Source organism: Schistocerca cancellata, chromosome 4 (assembly GCF_023864275.1).
Source record: "Schistocerca cancellata isolate TAMUIC-IGC-003103 chromosome 4, iqSchCanc2.1, whole genome shotgun sequence".
NCBI lineage: Eukaryota > Metazoa > Arthropoda > Insecta > Orthoptera > Acrididae > Schistocerca > Schistocerca cancellata.
Window position 1 is genome coordinate 755,369,459 of NC_064629.1, and position 20,370 is coordinate 755,389,828.

At 41.0% G+C, this 20,370-nt stretch overlaps 1 protein-coding gene across 1 annotated transcript in view; it reads left to right on the top strand.

Annotated features, from left to right (window-relative positions):
* Positions 1–20,370, top strand: part of LOC126184487 (uncharacterized) — a 514,130-nt gene that overhangs the window by 479,678 nt on the left and 14,082 nt on the right. The gene's annotated exons all lie outside the window — the stretch shown is intronic.

Consider the following 20,370-nt stretch of genomic DNA (forward strand, 5'->3'; position numbering starts at 1 on the left):
TCTCTGTAGCAAATAACCTGCCACATTTATCACATTATATACACAATATATGTGTATCTGAATGCAGTTGTAACTAACCTAATTAGCTACATATGGAAATGTTATTCAGGAAGTAAGGTCACAAGTTATATTACAGAAATAAACTGCATCTCAGAATTTGTAAAAGAGTAAAGGCAATTTTTACTGTAAATGGAAAAGTCACTTTACAAATAAAACAATTACAAGGTGACAGAATCGATGACCATGGTTTATCTTCAGGCTGCAAAACTTCAGTACTGCAGGTAGACGCATATCAAAGCAGAAATAACTTTTGGAACTAATAGTTTCCTTCTAGGATAAGGAAAGAGGGACAGGATGCAAAAGCTTAGAAAGAAGGAGCAGGTCACCAAGACTCCAGGATGAGAGGGCCCACATATTGTAAGGGCAAGAGGGTCTTTCGCAGCATACCTCTCTTTCCTCCTTGAAGAAGGAATTAACCGTTCAGAAGCTATTTGTACTTTTATATGTGTCTGTTGGCGGTATTAGAATGTTGCTTCCTGGAGATAAGTACTGGCCAGTTATTCTGTTTCCTAGAAATTTCTCATGATGAGCTTTTTCAGTAGACCTTATGGTATGTAATTCATAGTATATGAAGAGCAAATTTTGCTACTGTCACCATAGTTACTGTAGATTAACCTCTTTTACTGCTTGCTGTAGAAACAAGTTACTGGATCTAGGAAATTATATTTGACTTTTTAACTACATGTCAAAGTATCACACATCTTGCTATGTGATAAATTCATCACAAATGGAGTATCACCTCAGTCCCACATTAAGGTTTAATTGTGCATGGTGACCTGAAATGAAAAGTTCACATTGAGCATACATCCAAGTAAACCAGACAGTCAGTTTCAATTCATTTTTGAAATTTTATGAAACTGCAAACTCTCTATTTTGTATACTTCATAAACAACTTGTATTACACATTACAGAATATTACTTGAACATGTGGAATCAAAATCAGACTAGAATAATGAGGACTAATGAATACACACAATGAACTGCAAAACAGATCTATAACAAATTTGTTTATTCCATGTTGAAAATGTGGTATGAAAAGTTCTAGTAGAATGTACACTCACCAAATAAGACTATGGGAATGGGATCAGTAATCGGGATATAGAAAACTTAATTCCCATATATGTCGTAGCTCATATATATTTTCACTTGACACTGCATCCGTACAGAATGAAGTATAACAAAGAACTGACTAAAGTAAAGATGAAGGCTTGACAGAGCACTTAGAGTTCACAGACATTAAGTTTCATGGTCGATACAAACTACCGACGCCACACAGCCCCGCCCCCCCCCCCCCCCCCCCTGCAGTATGGAGTACTACAGATGTCCAAGGGTGAGGGCGTGTGGGTGTCGACATCGGTGGAAATTGTGCACATAAGCAGGTGCACCACAGGTACTTCCATCTCAAACAAGGTGGGTTGTGCAGGCGGAGCGGCAAGAGGCAGGTAAACTTCATAGTCAGTCAGCCACCGTGCCTGGATGAGACAGCGGCCGGCCCGGGAGTAGGCGGGCAGGGCAGTCGACAGTGTGGTGGAGGCATGTGTGGCCCTTAAGTGGATCAAGCCATCCGTAGAAATGAAAGCACTTAGAGATGCCTGGTCACACTCACACAGGAGTGTGAGGTTGTGTGCAATGTTGATGTATGAGCGGCCATCCGATGGCGGGACCTCGATATCTGTCAAAAGAATGAGCACTGTCATCGAACGTCACTATAGAAATGTCATTAATTCGGTGCAGTGGTACACTGCAGGACAAACTGATAGTAGGTGTGTGTGTCTCCAATGTTGGAGGTGAGGGCACAAAACTTCTGCAGGGTGAAACAGAGGATGAGGTCGGGAAACCAGCAAACGGTGGCGAATAGTCTTTGGCCAAAGAGGTGTGTGGTGAGGTTGATGGGAGCATGACTTTGTTCTTGATCAAGGATGGATCATCTGCAGAGTCCAACTGCGGTGGTGTGAGACAATCAGGGTCGATGAAAGCCGGTTTCAGGTAATGCAGAGAAACTGTCTGTGTGCGGTCTTTAATCATGATATCAAAAGTCATGTCCCTCCACCACAGGACCTTGTAGGGGCCAAGATAAGGAGGTTGAAGAGGCTGCCAAACCACATCATCATGCAGCATGATATGGGAGCAGTGGGAGAGTGTGGTGGGAACATAAGTCTCGGGCGGTGAGTGACTGATGGGCAGGTGCAAATGCGTTTGTTGAAAATCCGGCTAATGAAATCTGGCAAGGGGGGAAGATCCTCACTAACCTGGGGAAGAACAAGTTCCTCTGGTAGAACTGGATTCTCACTGAAAACAAATTCAGATATAGTCCCCTGTAGGTCAGGTTTATAGGTCGAGCATAGACCAAGTAGCACCCATGAGAGAGCTTCCGACCAGAGACAATCATGGCATCGAAGGGCCGTCTCGAGGGTGCAGTGCCATCGCTGCACCAACCCATTACTTTGTGGGTGATAGGCAGTATTGTGTACTTTTTTAATACTGCAGATATTGCAGAGAATGGTGAAAAGGGAGGATTCGAACTGTCGACCCTGATCAGTGGTGATAATGGTTGGGCACCCAAAACGAGCGATCCACGAGCCAATGAAAGCCTTGGCTACCATCTCGGCAGTAATGTTAGGGAGAGGGACAGCCTTGACCCAGCGAGACAAACAGTCCATAGTTGGTAAGATATGTCTATGGCCCTCCAAAGGAGGAAGAGGCCCGATCAGATCAATATGTACATGACAGAATCGTCCTGTGGGAATGTCGAACTTGCCCAGAGGTGGGGATGTTTGGTGGCTGATCTTGTTGCATTGGCAAGTGACACATCTGTGTGCCCAGGTTTGACAGTCCTGTTTGATATTCTTCCAAACAAAACGTTCTGACACGAGACATGTGATGGCTTGAACGCCCGGGTGGGCTAGGTTATGCAGGGCATTGAAAACCTGTCGGCGCAGCCCAGGTAGCAGCAAAGGGCGTAGATTGCTGGTCAAAGAATCACACCACACCTCATCTGAAATGCCAGGGAATTTAGCCTTTGTGAAAACAAGTGATTTTTGTGGGTCTCGTAGGAGAGCTTGAGAGTCTTCGTCAGAAGCTTGGAGGGAGGCCATATTGGAAAGATCAACATTGTGGGAAACAGCACTGATCCACAAGAAGAAATCCACAGTGGCATTATCTGCACCCTTGATGTAACGGACATCCATTGTAAATTGAGAAACCAGGTCAAAGTGGCGGTAACGTCGAAGGACTGGGTCCTCAGGTGGGTTGCAGAATGCTTCTGCCAGTGGTTTGTGATCTGTGAGGACGAAAAACATACATCCCTTGATGTCGGGGTGGAAATGTTTGATTGCCTCATAAACAGCAAGGAGTTCTCTATCAAATGCAGAATATTTTCTCTGAGCTGTAGATAGTTTCTTGGAGAAGAAATGAAGGGGAGAAACCGTGTCACCCTTATGTTGTTGCAACACTGCCCCCACCATGATGTCGCTGGCATCCGTCTCGATGAATAACTCGGTAGAGGGGTCGGGGTGGGCCAATGTCACAGCGTGAGCTAAAGAAGTCTTCAGAGCCTTGAAGGCCTCTAGCATTGGAGCAGTCCAAGAGACAGGTTTGATACCGCAAGTTTGTTTGCCTGATAGCACATCCATCAGGGGTGCCTGAACAGCGACGGCAGAAGGCAGATGGCGATGATTGTAATTGATGGTGCCGAGGAAATGGCGTAGCTCTTTGTAAGTAGCCAGGGACAGCAGCCATTCGGCTGGGCAGATGAGTGAACAGAGTGTAGGACGCCTGTTAGGCTCCCCGTAGGACTCAGCATCTCTTAGTTCCTGCAGTTGGCGTTTGGGTGTTTGCATAGCAACCTGCACTTCTTGGTGTCATCGCCAAACACTTTGTGGTACCAGCAGAAAGGGTGAGCAGGGTGAGGAGGAGGTGGAGACTGCGACAGTGGGGGCAGCTTGTCCTTGTTGATTTGTTCCGGTAAATAGACCGGTACATAAGGTGCATGGGCAATCCTGAAATAATATCATATTTCTCCATAAAATTTCGAATCTGCGTAGAAGCACCATTTTCAAAGATTTTTGATAGGACTGGAAGGAGGAAGATGGGACGATAATTCCCCATATCCTCTCTTGACCCTTTTTTGAGCAACGGTTTTACTTCTACATACTTCAGCACCTCTGGGAAGCTTCCTTGTTCAAAGGATTGGTTTATTATTTTAGATAGTGGGTATCCTATTATTTTACACACAAATTTAAGGACTTTTGCTGGTATTCCATCCCAACCTGCAGATTTTTTGTTTTTTAGTTTTAATATAATTTTTTCTACATCTATTGTTCAAACTGTTTTGAATTTTGTGAGGCATTCAGAATTTTGATTTAGTCCAAAGGGACGTACATTGTTCTCATAATCTGCAACATTAACCACTGGTTTCACTACATTAATGAAAAACTCATTGAAGCATTCTGAAATTTGAGCCGGATTTACAATGATCTCATCTTCAAGCTTAAATGTACTAATTCCATGTCTAGAGGCTTTGATACCTAATTTGTGTTTTACAACTGACCACACTGCCTTTGGCTAGCTGGCATAGGGAAAGGAAAGTGAGGAGGAACTGTATTACTGTGTATGCATGTTTTATTATTTGACTTTTGTTTCCTGGATTTGGTCTTAAGGAACGAGTACAAAGAATCAGAATACAAAGTATCACTACTCAGTTATGTCTCAGTTAATCAAAACGAATACAGTACACCTGTAAACATCTAGATTAACATAGAAACACATGACCAGAAACTGAAGTACTGTTTGAAATGATGTGTGCAAAGTCTGACTCTTCACAGAAAGGATTGCTGAACACGATCCATCATGTCTATATCTCATCACAAAATATCACAGGAATGTTGTATTCCATGTCAAAGGTTGTTGACATCAACAGTCCCACTTCATAAGTCACAGATTTTAGATGGCTTCAGAAAAAGAAATCCAGTGACTTAAGGTCTGGCGATCTAGCAGGCCATGCTACAGTGATGCCACCAACAGTCCATTTGCAAGGGAATAAACTGTCCAGGTGGTGTTGAACTGTGCTTCTGAAGCGAAAGGAGGTTACATCACACATGTACAACAGGTTCATATGAGAGGCCATACTAATGTCTTCCAACAATTTCCAGTAATGTAGCTTCCAGGAAATGCAGATATCACTCTCCTGTCAGCCTTGATGCTAACACATATGGCCCTATGAGATGCCAGCTGATAATACCACACCAGATATTGGCACTGCATCATTCTTGGTACTCTCGTACCACTGTGCTGTGAAGGTTTTCTTCTGCCTACTTCTGCCAGTTATGCAAATTCACTATACCCTCCTTCATGAGATAGGCTTTGTCAGTGAACAGTATTGTTTGTGAAAAATGCTGGTTATGCCTCTGACACCATAGGGTGAATTTGCAGAAACCCAGCCTCTGCTGGTAGTCCCCCAGCAACAATTCTTGTACCTTCTACACTTGAAAAGGGATGGTAATGGTTTCTGTGCAGTACTTGCATAACAGTAAATTGTGACATATTTTGACCACAGTGGCAAGAGACCTGTTGCTTATTCTTTGGTCCTCTGCAACAGTTTGTAACAAATTCTCTTTGTCGTCTGCACTGTACATTGATAGTCAGCCCTGTCCACTGAACCCTGGAAGTACTACACATACACCATACTCCCTCCAGCTCCTTTACACAGAGTACAATGTTTTTACAGACGGAAGGTGCTAGTTAGGAAACCTCTTGTGAAACAGTTGTCTTGCAATGCCAACTCTTCAGTTCATAATCCCTTAGGAGAGGTGGATGTTGACGTATTCCTCATTTGTGAAACTTGCCATGGTAGTAACACTTTGACGCGTCCATTAGCAGCAGTCAGCATGGCAAATATCAGCTAGAGCAAATAGTGCAGGCTGTTGTAAACACATTGCACACTGTGGTTTTCTTTTAGCCAATGACTGTTTATTTTCTTTTATGTACACAATACATTGAGAAGAACAAAATTAAGAGTGGCCCGTCACTTGTCACACATGGCAGCATGCAGTTCTCGGAATATTTTTCCTCATTTATCACTTACCCTGTATATATTGTGAAAAGTAATGAGCCTATAATATGCCCAAAGTTACTTTCACACCTGAATTCTTCTATCCGTTGAGAATGACAGGCTGTGTTCTGTTTGCTAGAGACTCTTCAGCCCAGTCACACAGTTGGTCCAATATTTTGTACGCTCATATTTTGTTCATTTGGTGGAAGAGAATAACTGTTTCAAATGACTTCTAGAAGCTGAGGAACATAGAATTTACCTGGGTGCTTGTATCTATTGTTTTTCCATCTCCAGAAACAATAAAATGCAAGCATAAAATATTTTCCAAGAGATATAGGTCTATAGTTTTTTTTTGCATCTATTTGATGACCCTTTTTAAAAATGAGAATGATCTGTGCTTTTTTCCAATCATTAGGAATGCTTTGCTCCACCAGAGACCTGTAATGCTATTTGGTAAATGACAAATGACATTTATGGTAGCAGAGTTCATCCCTTTATATGCCAAAGTCTGATTTAACTCAGAATAGTGATGGTCATCTTTTCTTCCAGTGTTGTAGCTACGCACTTTGCTATTATTTTTGAACTGGGATGGATTATTAACAAAAATTTTCATAAATGAATATTTGTGTTGCGAAAGGTACTGTGAATATCCCTAGTTCTTTAAATAAATGTCTAAAAGGTGATCTTGGATGGGCTCCAGCTATTATTCTGATTACGTGCTTTTGTGCAATGAGTTCTTTCCTTCTTTATGACGAATTACCCCACAATATGATGCTATATGAGAGCAGTGAATGAAAATAGGCATGGTAGGCTAATTCATTGATATGTTCATCGCCAAAATTTGCAGTAACCCTAATAGCATAAGTAGCTGAACTCAAACATTTCAGCAAATCATCAATGTGTTTCTTCCAGTTCAATTTCTCATCGGTGCACACACACAGAAATTTTGAATATTCTGCCTTAGCAACAGACTTCTGTTCAAAGCATATGTTCATCAATAGTGTTATGCCATTTATTTCACAGAACTGTATATACTGTGTTTTCTCAAAAATTTAGTGAGAATCCATTTGCAGAGAACAACTTAATAATTTTGTGAAAGACATTATTTACAATTTTATCAGCTGATTATTGTTTGTTGGGTGTGATTACTATATTTGTATCATCAGAAAAACAACTAGCTGTGTGTCCTCATGACTATAGAATGGAAAGACATTAATATATATCAAGAACAATAAGGGACCCAAGACTGAACCCTGTGGTACACCGTTCTTGATTACTCCCATCTTAGAGGACTCTGCCGATTTTTGCAGACTATCTGTACTGTCAGTTTCAATCTTCTGCATTCTTTCAGTTAAATATCTGCTTGTGCACTCTCTCACTCATACTACAATGCTTAAGGTTATCTAGAAGAATTTCGTGATTCACACAGTCAAAATCCTTTGAGAGATCACAAAAAATCCCAATGGGTGAAGTTTGGTTGCTTGGCACATTCAATATGTTATCAGTGGAAGCATATATGGCATTTTCTGTTGAAAAGCCTGTCTGAAAATCAAACTGGCATTTTGTTAGTACTTCATTTTTACAAGTATGTGAAGCTACTCTTGAATACATTACTTTTTCAAGAAGTTTAGATAAAACTCTAGTTGTTTGTATCAGACTTATCTCCCTTTTTTTATGTTTATGCAATGGTTTAACAATAGCATATTTTAGTCTATCCAGAAAAATGCCCAGTTTCAGTGAGCTACTGCATATGTAGCTGAGAATCCTACTTGTCTGTTAGGAACAAGCTTTAGTATTCTGTTGGAAATGCCATCAATTCCATGTGAGTTTTACTTTCGAGTGAATTTATTATTTTCCTAATCTTGGTGGAGATGTGTGTTGAATTTCAGTTTTATCAAATTGTATAGTCATTGCTTCTTCCATATACAGCTTTTCATTTTCTAATGAACAGCTGTATCATATTTTCTCTACAATATTCAAAATTTTTCTACTTCTGACCTTTTGTTAAATATTTTTGACTGAGTGCAATAGAGATACAGTCTTCCTGTTTCCCTTATAACAATATTTTGAGTTTTTTTATTATTTTTTTTATGAGAGGTGCCAATCTCAGACATACTGTACAGTTGCTTTTCTGTCCCTTGGGACTTATTTCAATATGTCATTTTGTCATTTGTGTAGTGATTTGAAGGAAGGACCATAATGTTATCTTCCTCTGTGAAACATTATTGGAAAAAGATTTTGTTCTTTTATGTGTCATCCTCCATTTCAGAGCCATTAGGGTCACAGAGTGTCTGAATAGATTGCTTTGCTCCTTGTACTCATTTAACATGAGAGTACACTTTTTTATAATTTTCTTTCAAGTCGGTAGATAGAATATTATTTTTAATGAGTTGAATGCTTCACAAGTGACCCTTCTTATGTTAAGTTTGGCTTTATTTAGTCTTTATTTGTCTGTGAGCCGTTGGCTACATTTAAATTTACAGTGAAGCTCTCTTGGCTTTTGTAGCAGCTTTCTGATATTTTGTTGAACTGTGGTGGATCTTTTCCATCCCTCGCCACTTTTCAGCCTACAGCATATTGTACAATGCTCTTGAACTTAGCCCATTAATGCTCTACATTGTGAGTGCTGGAGATGAAATTTTCCTGTTGACCTGTCATCTTGGTCCTTCCCTCCAGCACCAGCTTTCCAGAAGTATGCAGATAAGAGTTATACTTATAACACATCATCCTGGCCTCAACCCTTTGACCTCCATTAATCTATTGCAACCACACACTCCACCCACCAGTATCCCCTTCATCTATCCCATCACACCCTCCCAATACACACCTCCAAATCAGTTTCATTGTGCACCACACAAACTCATCAGCTCCAGTTCCCAAATGTCACAGTAGTAACCCATTCACCTGCTGCCTCTCCCTTCCACATTCCCATTCCATACACCTGCTGTGTCCCTCTGCGCAGCCAGCTACACCTCCCCAACCCATACTTCTGCTATCCACCTCTCTCCTAGTGGGACTTGTGTGTGTGTGTGTGTGTGTGTGTGTGTGTGTGTGTGTGTGTGTGTGTGTGTGTCCATCCAAAAACTATGAAAAATCAAACAACGGAAACTTGAAGCTAGAATATCAAAACTAGCAAAGTTTTCATACCTTTTTGTGTCCCCCTTGATGACTTCTGCTGTTCAGTGAGTGGGCTCCTTTACTCCTAAATTATAAAGATATGTTTAAAAAACTGGAACTAAGAGTCCAAGTATTCAAATGTAATGTAAAACAGTTTTTATTATCTGACAGTGATTCATAATTCCCACCGAGCCCCAAGTATCGATATACAGGACATGTCAGAGATACTCAAATTTCCATGGGGAGCACAGCCACAGATGCAAAAGGTCAAGTGGGGCATTTCACTGATGCAAGAGTACCTGTAAATACTGTAACCTCATGCTATTCTGTGAAGTCTTCAACACTCCTCATTTATTGTAGAGTAACTGACCTCACCTGTTTGTTATTTTAAAAATTTGGATTGCTCCCTGGACTGTTTGGCTACGCTTATGATGATTTTGCTATGTTCTGGACTTTGTTTTCTGCTGGCTGTTCACTTTGTGAACTCCACTGTCACTGACCTCAGAAACCACCTGTTTGTTCCCCCAGTCTCTGCATTACTGCCAAAGTGAGTGATCATAATGTGTTCCACCTATGTAAAGTAGGATAGAAAAGTGGTGACGAGGACTATCTCACCATACAACTATTCCAATAAAGCATGGATCCCAGAGTTTCTAAAGCTGTGGCAGCATCATTTGTGACAGCAACAACAACTGCAGCAACAGCAAGAAAAACAGTGGGAAGTCCACCAGCAGCTACATCAGCAACATGAACAACAACAGAAATTCCAATGGCAACAGCAGTAATTGCTGCTCCAACTGCAGCAAAACCAACAGCAATCTGCAGTTGCAGCTTCATTGCCTCGGCACCTCCCCCCCCCCCCCCCCACCCCCACTACATACACATGTACACCATTCCTTCAATGAGGCAAAGGAGAGTGTACTCTATTTGTCTTCAAATAACAAATTGTACAAAGTGATGCAGAAACTACACCCACTCTCAGACAAAACTAGTTTAAATTTTTCTGATGTTTGTGGTTTGCTGAGAGTCTATTGTGAGCAATAAAACCCATGTAGCTGCAACTAGTTTCACATTTAATCAAGGTGTTAAGCAAACCCTATGCAGCGTAGGCTGCTGACTTGCCAGTCTTGGCATGCAAGTTTGATTTTTTCATGTAAGTGGTGTGACCCTTTGTATGCAGATTTATTAATCTCTGAAATCTTGAACCTGTTCAAACACAAGTATCAATTGCCCATCTCTGCCATTCTGAATTCTTCAAAATAAATCTGCCTGTGACCTCAATATCCAAAACTTCATCTGTAAATGAATGCCAACCCCTATATACTCAATTAAACAATGTAAAAATGTTAACCTCAGTAGCAATAGTTTAACCTGTGAATATAAGATGATGCAGTATTTTTCAAATGACAAATTTGGGGAAAAAGCCTTGTCTTATAATTGGGTAAATACAATAGCTGAAAACACTTCTTTGTTATAGAGTAAAATATTGAACAACTCCACTTTCTGTTCTGTTGATATTCCCAAAATTCTCTTGATTATTTTTCTCAGTTCATCTTCATAGGGATACAGCTTGTTCAAATTTCTAACATGATAACTCTCAGCACTTCACTCAAACTTACACATGTTGGGAATGTAATTACTCTCAAATCAGCATCACTCTCCTCATTGTTCTCTCTAACCTCATCAAAATTTACTGTTTCTTTATCTTCTTCCTCTGAACAAGTCATTAACTTCCTATCACACTTAATAATTACTTTATGCTTCATCATCCAATCCATACCTGCAGTTATCTCAGTGCTTAATTGACGAACCACTAAGAAGTCATGTTCAAATATCATATTTTTAATAGTAAATACCATGAACCTAAACCTCTCTGTTGTGTGGGAAAGGCATCTACACCAAAGAATAAATGAAATCCATGAAATGTAGGTGCAGTTATAACCGAATCACCAGTATTCTGTACTTGCAGCAGTGATGGCAATGAGTAAAAACTTCGTTAAGGTTAAGGAAATATAAAATTTTTGCTGGATTAAATTATAGTAGCTAGATAAATTTGGAAAATGTTAAAAGTTTAGTTAATGAATTAAAGAAAATTAATAGTCACCTACTCACTATGTGAGCAAAATTACTGTCATTATAATCATTGTCTGTTAATGATTGAAAAATTATGTGAGAACACTTGATTTTGTTGCAAGCCGAGAACAGCACAAAACCTTTCAACTCTTGCTCTAGTGTGATTTCAAATGGATATGTTACATTGAACAAATACCTTTCAGTTAGGTAGGAGCCCATAGAAATCAATTAGTAGTAATCAAAGAACAACAAAATATCATCAGTATTAAACAGTTACATAAATCCAAAGATTCCTAATGTTACTCATTGTAATCCTATCATTCATGACATGATTTTACTGACTCATTGGTTTTTTTTAACTTCAACTTCTATTATTGTTCATTAACAGTTACTGCTAATCACTTTATGCAATTACTACTACCTTTATTCGCTCAAGACAATATAAGGCATTGTTGCATTGTTCATTGAAAATTTGTGGCACAGGCTCTACATGTAGCTCTGTAATAAATGAAATTGGGCCCACAAATCCTTCTTGTTAATTTGCATCCGCTTGCAGTAATTACAGTGTACCCCTTTAATGCCATATACTCCACCCGTCCACACCACATGCACATTGTATCTGCACTATTAAAGAATTAGTGGATATTTATAATTAGACAGCTAAAATAAAGTTACAAAAATAAAAGTTCCATTTGGTGGCATATGCAGATGACATTAGGTCTGGACAGGAGATTGAACTTGACAAAGTTGAGCTCCCAAATATGTGCATACTTGTGAATACTCAGTATTGTAGAACACTCAGTATAATGTCGTTTATTGAAAGTAAACTACACTTCTCGAACAACCACTATATACATACAAAAACAAATCAAGAGCATCGGTGAGGTCCGTCGGAGCTGGTCCTAGCTTGGCGAGGAACTGGCTGTACTGCTGCTGCACTGACCTTATAAAGCCGGCAGAGGCCGGCGGAGTAATCCAACTTTCCCTGTACTTGTGAAGTGACCTCTCCAGAAAAAGGTTCGCATTAGTCTCTAGCATGTTCCGTTTGGTTTGAAGAATTGGTTTCCACTTGGTTGTGCCTCCAAGTGCTTGTGTATGTTATATGATACACAGCGGTGTGTTGAGTGTAGTCTGCCTGGAAGGGGCCTTCTGTGGCAGACGTAACATACCTCCCTTCCAGGGGGGGAGCTGCACGAAAGATCGATAGCTGCTACGTCGTGGAGATCTGCGGCTGCGGCTCCCTGGAGGAGTCTGTGGAGGCTGCCTCTTTGAGAATATGGTGCTGTACGTCCAGTGATGCGGGCTGACCTGCATACTGGTTGTGATGTTGGCATGGGTGGGACAAGTGGCATCGGGTCGTCTTCATCGGTGGCCATCGGCTGTTGGAGAGGGGCCAGGCAGCTGGTCCGTCGGCTGCGGCTGCTGTGTTGGTGGTGCTGGTGGTGGCGACTGATGCCCTGAAACGTCACCCATGCAACGATTAGGTGGCATTAGTGAAGGGGTCTGTGTAGGTGGTCCGGAATGGGTTGCAGAGGTGGCGGTGGTCCGTATTGTACGGGTGCGGTGCAGATGTCGCAGAGTAGCTAGGACGCAATTGATTTCAATGGCGACAGACTATGTGGCCATCCAAGATGACATCAAAAAGTTGGCGACCCCAGGAATACTGGATGATGGTGGGCAGCCAACCTGCTTTAGTGCCAAAACCTCGGGTCCAGATTAAGGAGCCAGGGAAGAACCAGAACTGTCCAGAAGGAATATGAATTCTTGGAGAGGGCAAGAGAAGATGTAGGAGGGTCCTGGGCTGGCGGCCATGGAGTGCTTCCACTGGGCTTTTGTCCCCTATCAGAGTGGCTCGATAGGAACTGAGGAAGAGCATCAGAGCATCTTCAACGGAGTGGTCTTTGGTATATTTGAGCATCTGTGTCTTAAAAGTTCTGACCAGGCGTTCCGCTTCCCCATTGGATTAGGGATGGAAGGGCAGGGTGAGAAGATTCTGGATGCTGTTGTCGGTGCAAGAGGAGAGGAATTCATGGCTTGGAAATTGTGGTCCATTGTCTGTGACTATGGATTTTGGTAATCCTTCCAAGCAAAATATTTTTCGAGGGCTGATAAGGTAATGTGTGTGGTGATTGCTGAACACCGAATGATGTACGTGAAATGGGAAAATGCATCCGTCACTAGGAACCATTGGTGGCCCAGAAATGGTCCCGCAAAGTCAAGGTGGATGCGTTCCCAGGGACCGTTCGGCATAGGCCAGGGAAGGAATATTTGGGGGGGACAGGGCAATTGTTGGGCACAGTCGGTACAGTGCTGCACCATGTCTGTGATGTCAAACATGAGGCCGATCCAAAAAACATGCCTTCTTACAAGGGATTTGGTGCGAACGATCCCCGAATGCCCTTGGTGAAGAATGTGGAGGATTGTGGGCTGCAGGGATCTCGGAACGATGACCCTCAGTTCTGCTGAATCTAAGTGAAGGAGGACTCCACCACCGAAAGCTAGTGTTGGATGGAATAGTACAACTGGAGGTGGCGTTGATCCTGAGGAGGCGGCGAGGATGGCCAACCATGCAGAATGCAGTGTCGGACGACTCGGAGGAGGGAATCTTCTGTGGTGGCTGCAGCTATTTTGACAGCTGTAACGGGAAATGCCTTCAGGGCCTCTTGGACGTCATCATCAATCTGAAAAACGAGGAGGTCCAACTGGTCAAAAGCAGGGTCTGGACCTTGTGGTAGACGCGACAAGGCGTCTGCATTGGCGTGCTGGGTGGTGGTACGGAAATGCATGGTGTAGCGAAATTGGGATAGGAACAACGCCCAACGCTGGAGACGAAGGGATGTTTTGGTTGGTAATCACGTGGAAGGCGCAAATAAAGAGAGGAGTGGTTTGTGGTCAGTAATAATGTGAAAGGACTTGCCATAGAGAAACAGGCTGAAACCATGGCAAGTGCTTCTTTCTCGATTTGGGAATATTTGATTTGTGCTGTGGAAAGAGCTTTTGAGATGTGTGATATGGGGCACTCTGTGCCATCTGGCAATTTGTGAGACAGTATGGCTCCCACACCATACTCAGAGGCATCTGTAGCAAGTATCAAAGGAAGATTTGGATCATAAGGCATGAGACATGCAGCGAATTGGAGCTGCTGTTTAAGGGTATGGAAGGCGGTATCACAGACTGGAGTCCAACAGAATGGGAAATTTTTGTGGCAGAGGTGGTACAGGGGTGCTGCCACTTGAGCTGCGGAAGGAACGAATTTCATGTAATACGAAATTTTGCCCAAGAAGGATTTCAACTGATGAAGGTCCCGGGGACGGGACAGGTTGTTAATAGCGTCGATATAAGAGAAAGGTGGAGAAATGCCATTCTGGGAAATGATGTGACCGAAATAGGAAATAGATTGTTGGAAAATGAACATTTAGAAATATTACATTTCAGACTTGCAGTTCGAAGGCGGAGGAAGAGGAGGCGGAGGTTGGCTATGTGCTCTTCGGAGGAGGATCCCGTAATTTATACAGCCCGGGATATCAGTGAGAAGTTGTTCAAGGTATCTTTGAAAGATTGCAGGAGCACTGGCTAAACCGAACGTGAGTCGGTTTAGTTGGAAGAGGCCGAAAGGAGTATTTATAACAGTGTATTGTCGGGAGGAAAGATCAAGTGGAACTTGGAGATATGCTTCAGCTAGGTCGATTTTGGTAAAGTAGGAGCCCCCTGCCAATTTGCGAAAAAGATCTTCTGGTCGTGGAAGGGGATAGTCATCAACGAGAAGCTGTGGGCTGACTGTAGACTTAAAGTCACCGCAGAGGCGAAGGCGGTGGCCTGGCTTCTGCACAGTGCCTAAAGCCATGGACCACAAGCTGAACTGCACGGGCTGGAGAACCCCTACATCTCGAAGATGTTGGAGTTCTTCTTTGAGCAGCTGTTGTAGTGCCACTGGTACCTGGCGTGCCCAGAAGTAGCGGAGCCGGGCGGCGGGACGGAGTTGGAGCGAGGCCTCAAAATCCTTCGCGCAGCCTATGCCCAGCGAAAACAGGCCCTGGAATTCATTACAGAGTGCATCAACTTCAGGAAAAGGAACATGCTGAGATACTAGGTGAACATTGTCCACAATGGAAAATCCGAATAAGCAGAAGGCGTACAGTCCAAATAAGTCTGCTGTGGAGGAATTGTTTACAACCAGAAACATGACTGGACGGTGAACCGATTTGTACTTGACTTGAGGCGTGAATCATCCTAGGAGAGCTCTCTCTTGCTTATTGTATGCCAGTAGGATCTTAGGGGCTGGAGAGAGGGGTGTGAACCAATGTTGGCATATGAAGTGTAATTAATCAAGGATACTGCTGCGCCTGTGTCCACTTGGAGATGCAGAGGCTTGTCATTGATAGTGACATCTATAAAAATTTTTGATGTCTAGGAGTTGTCTACCTGGTTGATGTCCATTGGGGTGTTGTTCAAGCCGTCTGGATATGGCCTGGGCTGACAGTTGCTGGAGGTGGTGGATTTTGCACAACAAACGGACACTAAATGGCCTTCCCTGCTGCAGTGTGAGCATTGCGCCCAGCGGTCTGGGCAATCTTCTCTATCATGTGTTTAATAGCAGGTGGGGCAGGAGAGCAGGCGGAGACGATCCCCACGATGATGTTGCTGGTTGTGTTGTTGCTACAGTGGCTTCTGGCTCTGGCCGGGATGGTGCGACTCGGCGTCTTGTTGTGGAGGCGGTCTCTGACCGCAGTGGAGGTAGGAGAGCAGCGGTGAGCCCTGGACTGGTGCGATATCTTCGGTGTTGATCGTGGCATCGTCATGGATTGCTGCTACATCTGGCCAGGATTCCAGTCAGCAGGTGTAGAAATTTCGAATTTATAGGCTAGTTCTATGACTTGCTCGAGGGACGGGTCTTCTAACTTGAGGGCATCGTGGCGGAAAGCGACGTCTGGCACTGCCTTTATCAAGTGGTCACACACCATGTAATCAGTGTATGTTTCCTTTGAAAGATGTGTGTGAAACTTACATTTCCTGCTGAGACCTTGCAGCTCGGCGACCCACTGGCAATAGGCCTGCTCGGGTTTCTTCCCGCAGTGGTAGAACTCGACGCAGGCTGCGAGTACATGATATCAGCTTTTGTAGCAGTCATTTAATGTCACACAGATGATGGTGAAGGTGAGGGAGTCGGGTGCAGCAGCTGTAGTTTCGTGAGCGGGACGTACATCTTCGATTGGTTCCATGACAACAAAAAAGCACACTGCCTGTCTTCTTGGGTGACTTGATGTATCGTGAAGTGTTGCCGGATACGTCGTTCGTAAGTTTCCCATTCTTCAACTTCATCGTTGAATGCTTGGAATGGCAGTGGTGTCGTGGGGTGGTGGAGGCTTCAGACTTCAGCGATCAGTTGTGTCTGAGTTTCCAAAAACTGGTGCAGAAGTCCTTGAAAGAATTGTTGCCATTCCATAGGTGCTGCTGGTGTAACCACAATGTTTGTTAGTTCGTTCCACTATACTCATCGCCACTGGTGAATCCTCTGTATTGTGAAACACTCAGTTTAATGTTGTTTATTGAAACTAAACTAACTTCTTGAACAATCACTATATACACACAAAAACAAATAACTTTTAGACGACCATTCATCAAGAGCGTTGGTGAGGTCTGTCGGAGCTGGTCCTAGCTCAGCAAGGAACTGGCTGTACTGCTGCTGCGCTGGCCTTATAAAGCTGACAGAGGCAGGCAGAGTACTCCAACTTTCCCTGTATCTGTGAGGTGACCTCTGCAGAAAAAGGTTCGCATTAGTCTCTAGCAAGTTCTGTTTGTTTTGAAGAATTGTTTTCCTCTTGGTTGCACCTGCAAGTGCTTGTGTATGTCATATGATACACAGGGGTGTCTTGAGTGTAGTCTGCCTGGCAGGGGCCATCTGTGGCAGACGTAACACATACTATGTGGCGGAAAGTTTAGCTTTTCCTTACCTGTGACTGGGATGGAATCTGGATCACAATCACTGTCCTCAATGACTCATTCTGTAGCGCCCTGTTCAGATGTAGGCTTAAAAGTGACAAAATAAATCATTTAGCCAAATTTTGATCTAAATAGCTTGTCAAAAATAACATTATCTAGTTTACACAGCCATTGTTTACATGCATTAAATGTTTTGAAAACTACATCATTGCAAATGAAAAGAAGTAAACACTATAAAAATAGAAATAAGAAAATTGGAGTCAATCACCTTGACCACCAAAAGCTGTAATGAAGTGTTACTTCATATTAGATACGTGTCAGTGTATAACTTTAAGTGTTTGTGCATTCCACAACTTATTCAAGAATGGTCTTCTTGTAGCATTACACTAAATTTATCATCAACAGTTAACATATAAATCATTTCAGATATGTGGTTAAACATGTGTACATGTAAATTAAAGTGCAAGTTAAATATGTTCCTAAAACTGTTCTATCCAAGTTTAATGTGCTTCACATGTCTTACAATTGTTTACTTTTGGAATAAGGGAGGGTGTGTGATAACTAATAAGAGAAAAACTTTCACACAGTGTGTGATACATGATATGTTAATTATTAATTTGTAGAGTCATGTATTTCATTTCAAGATTGATATTTTTCATTTCACATTGTAAGTTTGACAATAAGTAGTAATAAGAGTATTTGTTTAGTCTTGTGATAATACAGTGAATTAGTTTTGTAAAGTAAGTAAATCATAATTTGCATTGAGGTAACAGCAGTCAGGAAGGCCTGAAATAACATGGGTGACCCCTTTCAAATAAAACAATCATTGAAGTTGATGTACCACTATATACATAAAAAAATTGCATACATACTTGTTCTTACTTTGTGTTATGTGTAACGTGTTAGTCCTTCTTCATTCACCATAAATGAATTCTTATATAAATTACAATCCAACAAGATAGTAATGTATTTTTACAGTGTACAAAAACAACAAATTTTCTTTAATATAATTATTTCAAATATTATTCCAGTTCACACATAAAGTTAACCATATAAAACATAATTCTCAACTGTTATAGCTCTCAGATATTATGTATGTGATTTGACAAATAATCTCCTCACTCTAATCATTACTCTCAGTAAAATATACCTGAGGGAATAGATATGTGTTCCTTAAGTTTGAAATTTTGAACTTAGTACTCATTTCTCATAACAAATGTTTATCGATGCTCTCACTATAAAGGTTTTTCAGTTGCTGACCATAGATCTTTAAACTGATAATAGTAATTAACAAGACTGCCTTCCCTTCATCACCGTTTCCTGTATAGTACAACAGTTTCCTGAGTATTTCCAAAATTTCCAATTATCCAACTTCTATGAAACCAAGTAGTACAATAATTGAAAGTATAGCAAGTGTAAAAAATGTTTCTCCTCAAAGGCACCCAAAATGTACCTTCTCAGACAACAAGGTAACTTCTTCATAATAGAATCATAAATGTAAATGTATCTTTATTCATAATAATGGAAAACACCTTTAGTGTAGTTGTGTTTCAAAATTTCTCTATCTTAACAAATTGAATTCAGACTTAATTTCAGAAACACTCATGACTTTCCAACAAATAATAAATAAACTTCACATAATCACTACTGTGTAAATACATTTGAAATAAATCTGGAAACATCTGAAATACTCTAGTTTATATTTGCCTAACACCAACTGAAGGAGGATAGCATGGATGTAGAAAATAATCTGAAAGTATCTCAGGATAGTTAGACCATGGATGTGGTCCTGGAAATCAAAATTTTTTTGAAGTACAAGCGGCATCAATTCAGTGCTCTGTGCTTGCTAGACACATCATATACAACTGAAGGTATATTTCCCTGGAGTCTTTAAATCTATGGTGAACAAAAATTGTAATTATTTTGAACTCATATGCTTCTGCATTGAACATGAATTCCTTTAAAAGCACTTGTTTTAACTTGACATTATGTATACACATTGAAAAATATAAAATATGCTTGGAATATGTTTCTGACTTTAGGCATTTCTTTGTATTACTATTCAATACATAGCTGCTACACAGTTTTGCTTCAAACAAACCCACAAGACTTCTCGATTCCCTTGATGTCATTAGTAGTTTTATCACTCTCTTAAGCAGATATTCACTTTTGTTCCAACTTACATTTGAAATAAAACTGTAGTTTGCAGTGAGAGTTAACCCTAGAAGTCCCACAGTGTCTTCTGTCCAAAAGTGGTTTACATGCATATTCATAACTACTTCATGTTTACTTAGAAATTTTCTTTTTACTTTTATTTTCAGATATTTGCACTTCATTTCAATCATTTTACTTCTGTTTTCATTAATGTTTACATAACTATTGGGTGGAGCATTGGTACAACAGTGCAAGTGTTTCTAATATTGGTGTCTAATTTTACATTCACAACATTATTTTCTACAGAACATATTCATTCATTGGATTGTTTGTGTTCTGATTCTATCATAAAATTCTTTGCCCTGCGACCTAATTACTGCTTTACTTATTTATTCAAAAATTATATCTTGCTTCTTAAACTGTTCCTGCATAAATGTCATCATCTGTTTCAAAAGATTAACATTTTGTCTCAAAATTCCATCTGATCAAAACCTCTAAATGGACTCCAAACACTTACTATTTCTTCTTCACAATTCTGATGCAGTGTTTTTTAAAAATTATTTCGTTTCACTTAGGCTGTCATCAAGTTCCATATTGTCATTTGAAACTACTTATTTTTAATTATTATCAAAAAAATTTACAATCCTAAAGGAAAAGTTTTTTTTTGCTCATCCTACAATACTGTCTTTCATTACAGTACAAAAGAAAAAAATTAAAGTACTTATCTTTTTCAGTGTCTTCAAAAAATGAGATCCCACATAATTATTTCCAACTATTCAGCTCCTCACCTTCCTTGTCCATCCGTCCTCTTTTACTTTTGCTCCATATCTTCAGTTTTCAGTTTTTTTTTAAATTTTGGATTTAATTTTTGTGATGTGTTGGTACCTGGAATAATTAACAAGTCTGTCCTGATGATTATCAAACCATCCCATCGCAATCCACCAACTTAAAATGTAACCACCATTTGTGGTTATGAA